We start from the raw sequence: 7,500 nt of genomic DNA, 5'->3' as shown, positions 1-7,500 counted from the left end.
ATTCAATACGGCGCCTATAGACGCTCAATGTACATAGAGAGATATACAGTAGATTAAAAAAAAGGTGAAAATGAAGTTTTAAACATGTTTGTGAAGAACATAAAAAATAAATAAAAAATAAAGACAAAAGTGCGAAGAAGTTACAGTAGTTCACACGGCCATGTCCGGTATAGGTAGACATTCTTCTAGAGCTCGACAGAGGACATTAAAAAAACAAAAGATATCAAAAACAAAAAAGGGGAGCAATTTCTTTCTTTATCACCCCCTTCTCCTCATCTCTCCTGTCGAACTCAAGCACTCTAGTGTTGCAGATGTTTGTAAAATACCACCGATCATTGTTGCACAGTGTTACTGACTACTGAAAATGGTTTGATGTATTTACTTTAAGACAACAAAATGAACAAAAAACAACAAAAAAACTGGAAAAAAAGACATTGTGTATAGGCTTAGATACAGTCATCTGTTATTGCTTCTACAAAGCTATGTAGCTGTGCTAGACGGTAGGGTTGTTTTTATTTTATTTTTAATTTTATTTTTACATGTACTGTACTTAATTGCCTTCTCCATGTACTGATCAAAAAAAGAAGAAGAAAAAAGATCGACAATCGTCTCATGTGCTGCAAACATACTTGCCCTCATATACTATACAGAATCCATTACGCATAGAAGGACTCTTTCTCTCTCCTTTTTGTTCGTTTCTGAGAAGTATTTTGCACTGTGATAAGTATTATAAACCCAACCTATACAGTACAAAACTAGCTAAACTAACTAAACTGAAGGTGTGTGTTTGTGTGTCCCTTGACATTGTGAAATGTTTCTATGTCCTTTTTGTGAACCCAGAGAAAATTCTAATGCGGTATGTACAGTGCAAATATAATACTTTTTTTTTTTTTTTTGGGGAACCTGAAATACTGTACGTGACTTTGACAAACTGTTACCCAGATTTGTTTTGTAGCGCCATCCCAAGGCTAGTAGAAAACTCATCCTGTTTTGACTTGCAGTTGTAGTTGGCCAACTATCGGCTCGGGCCGGGTGATTTCCATGACTCAAATCCACCTTGAGGATGAGATTTCAATGCAGAAATACACGTACAGTACAGCCACAATTTCTTTGGACTTTTCTTTGCTTTTTATCTAGACTATATAGTTAACCATTCATCCGATTCCAAAATGATACAAAGAGAAAAAAAAAGATGAATAAGAATGTGAGATATTAAAAGTAAGTTAGTGAGGTTGAGGGGAAATATAAACAGGGTGTTGAAGGGAGGAATTTGGGGAACGGGGTCTGAGTAAATCAATCACAAGCACCCTCCTGGGCGCGTTGACCAATCAGACGGCTAGGTTTCTGCTTCTAGCCTCTGACCCTAACCTCTGTGTTCCATGGGTGTAAAGATGTGAGACTGGTAGTTAGCATCCCATCCATCGGAGGCTTCGTCTTTCTCTGAACCAGCTATAATGAGCATTCCACTCCACGTATTATGTACGAAACCTGTCTTGTGAGCTGAACTTTTTTGTTTTGTTTTGTTTTGTTTTGCTGTATCCTCATGGCAGATGCTTCGTTTTGTAACTACTGAACTGTACTTATAATAAAAATAAAATGTATTCAAACTAAAAAAAAAAAGAAAGAAAAGTGCATTGTCATGGAACTACAGACTATTTTCTTTTGTCGTCTGACAGAATGGGAATCAGACAAGGGGGGTTGTGCGATCAGCGCTGGGTAAATTGTTTTCAGAATAGTCAGTCACTTACAACATAAGTTATTATCTCTCAGTCAGTCTGATGCCATAGCTTCATGCACTGTGATCATGATGTCAAATGCACGCAGCTAAATTACTTTCTGCCATACTTTGCCTCGCAAAGGTGGCGGGAAAGTAGCTGAGTAAAGTAACAGATCCAAGAATGGGGTTGATAATCAACACTTGAGCAAACTCTGTGCATGCACACACGCACACAGACACACACAGACACACACACACACACACACACACACACACACACACACACACACACACACACACACACACACACACACACACACACACACACACACACACACACACACACACACACACACACATTTGTACTATGTTTATGAGGACTTTCGACTGATTTACATTGACTACATTCATTCCCTATTACCTTTAATCCTAACCTGGACAATCAATGCATGCGTCACCTTAACCTTAACCTCAACATAAGCATAATTATAAACCTAAAATTAAGTCCTGACCGTAAAACAGGCTCTTCAATCAGCACTTTTTCCTCACTTGTTATTTTCCACCTCTTTCTATCCGACATGGTGAAATAATCTCTCTTTCCCTCTCTCCCTCCCTCCCCCTCTAACTCTCACTCTTCCACTTCCTCTATCTCAGGGGTCTTCAATAGGGGGTGCGGGACCCCTAGGGGGTCCTCAGATTTCCTACAGGGGGCCGCCAAATCTTTGTGTGATGGGAACCACTTCAACCCTCCATTCTGAGAGGAACATTAGCAGAAAATAGCAGATCTACAAGCTCACAACGCCTCGCAGCACGAGACATTGTGAGCTTGCAGATCTGCTATTTTCAGAAAAGTGGTTTGGTGTAAAAGGAAAAAGGAGCAGGCAAAGTACAGAGACAAAGGTCAAGTTTACACCCCTTTTTAGGTGGCTAAATGTCTGAAATAAACAAAAAACATTGATTTACACAACACTGATGATAGTTGACGAAGCTATCTATGAAATCGATTAAAAAGTTTAATCTGCAACACAATTGTATACAATTGGGGGGATGGTGCTTCATCTTTCTCTCTGCAAAGGGGTCCTTGGCCTGAAAAACATTGAAGACCCCTGCTCTATCCTTCAACTCCCTCCCCTATCTCCCTCTCTCCCTTTCTCCCTCCCTCCTCCTCCTTCCCCCTCTGTTGATGACATATTTCCCCCTCTTCCTATCACTCCACACGTCCATGTAATGGATACATATCATCATAGTGAGAAGCTAGGGGGCTCCACAATGTAGATATCAGACTGCTCATCTGAGAGGATGAAACCGACGGTGCAGGGCCATAGCCTTGGGTCAACCACACGTTGTCACTAAAGACACGACAGCTTCTTGTATTACATGTGGACTGGGGTGTCACTGGTGGTGATGGCGATGTTTGAATTGTAGGCTGCTGCATTTGCAGTGGTGCACAGTCAACCCCTCAGTGTTAATTTACCAATGTGTACAAATGTAACCTTACAGGTATCATTTGGTAACATTTGTTCGCTCTCAGAGTTAAATCAACTCTGGTGATGTTACAGAGTATGGTTCCATGTGCTCTGTCACTTGCAGAATTGCTCTCCAATAGATGAAGGGACCTTCAAAAAAAAAAGGAGTAGGATGTTTGATATTGACTTTTTTACCGATATCCGGTATAACGATATTATCCAACTCCTAATATCCGATACCGATATCAAACCATACCGATATATGCAGGCTTTTTCACCAAAAATCAACTTATTGTCAGGTAACAACATCACATATCCAATAAAATAAAATAGCTATAATATCAATATAATATCTAATAAATTTAATATAATACAGTGAGTGTTGTTAGGTTTTCAATAAAGTGAGTCCCGGGACTCACTGGTGGTCATTTGAATGAGTTAGATTAGATGTTGGCCAATTTGACAGTGCAGAAGCATAATTGCTCTGATGCCTATAACATTAACGAGCGTCAACGAGCGTCAGCTGGACACAGGCACACACACCTGCCCTGCAGTGCTCTAATTTGAAGGTGACTGGAGTCTGTCTCATTTTTCTGCAAAAGCCCTTGAATATGATGGAATATGATTAAGGATTACTGTGATTATGGTAAGCTCACATTTCATATCACACACACCATACAGTAAGAACTCCTGTAACTTATTATTATTATTTAATTTTTTTTCAAAGACCGATACCGATATTTTCCGATATCAAATGTTTATGCTAATATCGGCTGATAATATCGGGAGGCCGATAATATCGGGAGGCCGATAATATCGGACATCCCTAGTCTGGAGTGCTCGGAAATCCAAAAAAAGTATAATGTTTTGACTCAAAACGTGCAACAAAGGAAAAAACAAACAAAACAAATAGAAAGGCACTCTTTTGGTGAAATTTCTTTTAATAAAGGGATATTTCACCCCCAAAATTACTTTTTCTATCGATTAGTCACCCTATGGAGACTTGAATTCATGGATTTATTTTTTGTTTTTGTCGCATTCCTAAGCCAATAATTTGATGACCGGCAGCGGTTCCGGTAGGAGGCACAAAGAGTCTCCTTTGTGTCTCCTACTGGAACCGCTGCCTACGGTCTGCAGGTCATCAAATTATTGGCTTAGGAATGCGACATAAACAAAACAATATCCATGAATTCAAGTCTCCATGGGGTGACTAATCGATAGAAAAAATGTCATTTTTGGGGTGAACTATCCATAGAGTTAAAATATATCTAGAGGGCGGATTGCCCCGTCCCCAGCTATTCATTTCAATGAAATTGCTCAGTGGTGTTTTGATGCACCCAGAAGTAAGAAATATTGGTTCCATGGGTCCATTCCATTGGTTCCATGGGTCTTGACGTGTCGTGAGCAGGCGCACAAACGGCAGATGCATGCGCAAAATGCGGAAGTGTTGCAATATCAGATTTGACCACCATGCTTGGCCGCTTCACTGTTCTACCGTGGTTGGCTTGGAACTGTCCCTTTAAGGTGGCTACTTCATCATTGAATTGAGTTAAAAACTGTGACACCCATGTGTAGCGGCCCCACATCCTTCTTCAGGGTATGGTGAAGGGACCTGTTGCTGGTGTGGATTTATTTTAATTGTTTAATGTTCAATGGAAAACAAATGAGAGCTTTATATATACAGTATATAATAGTATGTAAATACTATATAAGTATACATGTTCTGTCTTTCTGCCTTTAGTTTGCTGCTAACATAGAACAAAGACAATAAAATAGCCTACTGTACATGTATGTACGCACGCACGCGCGCGCGCGCACACACACACACACACACACACACACACACACACACACACACACACACACACACACACACACACACACACACACACACACACACACACACACACACACACACACACACACTAGTTTTGAACCATGAACCTTCTGGTTACAAAACACAGACTTCTCCCTTGCACCACAGACCATGGAAGATGAATGTGACAACTATGGTAATTACTTAGCCTTATCAGATTTACATGCGAAGTGAAGATCTTACAAAAGGTGGATTGAACCAACTCTGCTTTTCAAGTGTTCTATTTTAATCAGTGTACCACCATGGTTCATATACGTACTCAATTCCCTTGTACAATCTTCAGTGAAAGATTAGAGCCAAGAATAACTCATGATACTGACATGATACTGATAAGATACTGACAAGATACTGACATGATACTGACATGATACTGACATGATACTGATCATGATACTGACCAGGATATTGACCATGATACTGACATGATACTGACCATGCCTTTATTTTAAAAAGTAAAAATGATAACAACCATATTCTTTTACAATCTGATAGAGCTTTTATATAACTATCAGTTTTGCCAAATCCAAGTCCTAGATAGCATATCAGCTCATTAATGATCCAGTAGATGTCACTATTACCCCTCCTGCTTTGTACTCCATTCAAGTGAATGAGGTTTTGGCCGGACTTTATTTTATTACCTTAGTAAACATTTTCATAAATACTATGTTTTCAATCGCTAGTTTAACGTCTTTTTTCATTTATCATGATATGCGTTTAGTAAATGATGGCCTCATTAATTTTAAAATGAATGATAAAGTTTCTAGGGCTTCTACCGGTTCTACTGAGTGAAGACCCGCCCTCGCTGCGGTTGCAGACAATAGCAGCCGTTTCCGGTTGCTTTTCACGACTGGAAGTTCCAAGATGGTGGATTTGAATTTGCCGAAAAATTGTCTTCAAAACAAGTCTGCAGAAACCAATGGGTCACGGTGACGGTTCCCTTCGTCCATATTTTTTACAGTATATGAGTGGAACTCAACATTTTGGAAAGTGGAACGCGACATGTTTGAAGTGGAACACTCCTGTGTGTGTGTGTGTGTGTGTGTGTGTGTGTGTGTGTGTGTGTGTGTGTGTGTGTGTGTGTGTGTGTGTGTGTGTGTGTGCGTGTGACACTCCTGTATCAAGCACTGGTGGGCACGGCCGCATGGTGGTTCGTCACTTCTTTTGCACACTCTTCAGTGAAAGACTAGATCCAGGTACAAAGTTGGAAGAAACTCATCCATGATTTTGAATCATGAATTTCATGGTTACAAAGCACTGACTTGGAAGATATTTGTAACTTATTACATAGCCTTATCTACATGTAGAGTGAAGATCTTATTTAAGGTTGATTTGAACTGACTACATTCGCCGTGTCTGCTTTTCAACACAGCCATTATATGTTCCAAAATATTATTTGGACACATATTCGGTACATCACTCCCCCGGGTCCTCTGCGATACATATGCCAAGTTTCTATTGGTCAGATGGTTCCCGAGAGACACACATGCACATACGCAGAGATTCTGTGCATTTATAGCCAGATAACAAGAAATAATATGTTTGGCAGCGGTAGTGAGAAAGCATGTATAACACATTATGCACAAAGGTCACAGAACAACATTGGTCATACATTGGTCATAGTTTGGTTGAGGTACTTGAAGAACACTGGGAATGTTTAATTGAAGTATAACGTAATAACATTTACATTGTGTGCATACTGTATGTCATATACTGTACCAGTGTTTGTGGTGTGTTTTACACATAGAGTTAGGAACTTAATGCAATCTGAAGCAGCAGTGTGTGTGTGTGTGTGTGTGTGTGTGTGTGTGTGTGTGTGTGTGTGTGTGTGTGCGTGCGTGCGTGCGTGCGTGCGTGCGTGCGTGCGTGCACTTCAACTTTATTCAAGGCTATTAAAATGACAACAAACCTCCACCACAAAGTTCCCCACCCAATCCCGATGGTTCAGCCCGACCTCCGCGTTTTGGAGGAAGTTAATATTTTATGGTTCCAACTCCGACCTCCTGCGGTCCGAAACCTGATCCGTGTGGCGTTGATGGAATCCGTATTTGTGTTAACCCTAACGTCAGGACCCCCAAACGTTGCCGAGCTGTTGGGAGGCTGCCCAGGTCAATGCCTGACTAATTTTTAAACGGATCAGCTGCGCCGCACCAGATGTGGGGGCCTCCTGTGATCCCTGAGTCTGTTCCCAATAAAACTCACATCCGGGGAAAGTAACCATTTGACTGGTTTATTTCCCCTCTGCTTGCGTTTGGTCTCCCTGGGGGTCTGTGTGAGTGATAAGCATTAAGTCTTGTCTAAAAAGGAAGGATGTTTAAGATGGCTGGATATCGGGCTGAATCAGGATATTAGACTGTATATGACTGTGTGTGTGTGTGTGTGTGTGTGTGTGTGTGTGTGTGTGTGTGTGTGTGTGTGTGTGTGTGTGTGTGTGCACGCACAAA

This window comes from Gymnoscopelus microlampas (genome assembly GCF_963454915.1).
Source record: "Gymnoscopelus microlampas genome assembly, chromosome: 1".
Taxonomy (NCBI): domain Eukaryota; kingdom Metazoa; phylum Chordata; class Actinopteri; order Myctophiformes; family Myctophidae; genus Gymnoscopelus; species Gymnoscopelus microlampas.
Note: the sequence above shows the minus strand (reverse complement) of the source record.